General features: G+C 50.8%; 1 protein-coding gene across 1 annotated transcript in view; it reads right to left on the bottom strand.

The window, feature by feature from the left end:
• The window catches only part of PRDM10 (PR/SET domain 10), a gene marked incomplete in the record, with an annotated part of 96385 nt that overhangs the window by 41693 nt on the left and 53239 nt on the right, over positions 1-1453 (bottom strand).

The raw sequence follows: 1453 nt of genomic DNA, 5'->3' as shown, positions 1-1453 counted from the left end.
CCGGGCGAGTGCAGAGAACAGCACAGTGAGCCCCAGTAAAAGGACAGCCCCAGCCCAACAGGAACCCCTCATGGCCAGCCCACTCCTCTGTGCCCACACCACATTCCCACATGTACGCCAACCCCCCAGGTGACCCTGAAGCAAACTCCAGCCACTTTTTCATCTGTAAGTATTTCAGTTTAAACCTCCAACCCACAAGGACTCTCTACCCAAGAAGTCTTCCAAAAGTTCATGGAAAGGAGTTACTAAAAAATCGCATATATTACAAAATTTTGTACACCAGTAAGTTTTACTTTTTTTCTTTCTTTTTTATTTTGCCAGAGGGCACATGGGTTCACAGGAGAGAGACAGACAGAGAGAACGAAGGAAAGTGAGAGAGCACCCCCCAGGGGGCATGGTCACGCCACAATCCCTTTCCATCTCTCTGTCTTTCTAACATTTTGGGCACACCTGCACAGGACCCTAGCATGTTTTTCAAGCCACCAGGGGCCAGGACACAAACCATGCCATCAGCCATGTGGGATCTACCTCTCTTCACCACCAGGTGCCAGGGCTGGCCCTGAAATGCAGATTTCTTACCCGTACCCACCATCCCCACCCTGCTCTGGCCATGCCCCCCATTCCAGACAGCTCTCCCTTCATCTGTCTTCTCTACACAGTGGAATTAAGCATGTGACACAGTCTGAAAGGAACCTCGCTGCCCAAGGACGTCTGGAAGGCCAGTGCATAGGAGCTGGATCCCACGTGACAGCCATGGTTTGAATCTTGACCCCAGCAGCTTGGAAAACACACCTGGTGCATGTGCACACACATGTGCATACCCATGTGCACGCCCAAAATCCCGAGGGACAGCAGAGCAGAGGAAGGCACTGCACAATGACTGTGCCTCACTGGGAGCTGCCTTCTCTCCTCTCTCTGATGAGAATGTGCATCCTCCGGCAATAGAAGGAAAAGACGTTTAGAAATCAGAGGTTCCGGGGCCGGCAGGGGGCGTGGTGGCTAAGGGCACTGGACTCCCACATGGCTGACTGCAGTTTGAGTCCCGGACCTGGCAGCCTGCTTTCTCACACACCCCCCACTCTCTGTCCCTCTCTGGTCAAATTAAACTAAATAAATACACAAATAAAGTAAATAAAGTTCAATAAAATAATTCTTCAAAAAAAAAAAAAAAAAAACCAGAGATTCCGACAGTCTCACAGGTGTATGCTATCTCAACAGTTTCTGCTTCACAATCTCTAGCTAAGGCAGATTTGGGGAAGGAGGAGGAACCCCACTGCAGGGCGTTGGTCATGCCCGAAAAGAAAGAAAGAAGAAAGAAGGAGGGTGACAGACAAGACGATGCTCTCGGAACCTGCCTGGTTGCCTGTAGACACACACACACACTCACAGGACACCCGCTAGCTCAGGAACAACAGAAGTGACGCTGAGCCTTTAAGAGCGAGCTCAGGCCCCC

This window comes from Tupaia chinensis, unplaced genomic scaffold (assembly GCF_000334495.1).
Source record: "Tupaia chinensis unplaced genomic scaffold, TupChi_1.0 Scaffold000292_1, whole genome shotgun sequence".
Lineage (NCBI taxonomy): Eukaryota > Metazoa > Chordata > Mammalia > Scandentia > Tupaiidae > Tupaia > Tupaia belangeri.
Note: the sequence above shows the minus strand (reverse complement) of the source record. Positions and strands in the feature narration are given on the sequence as shown.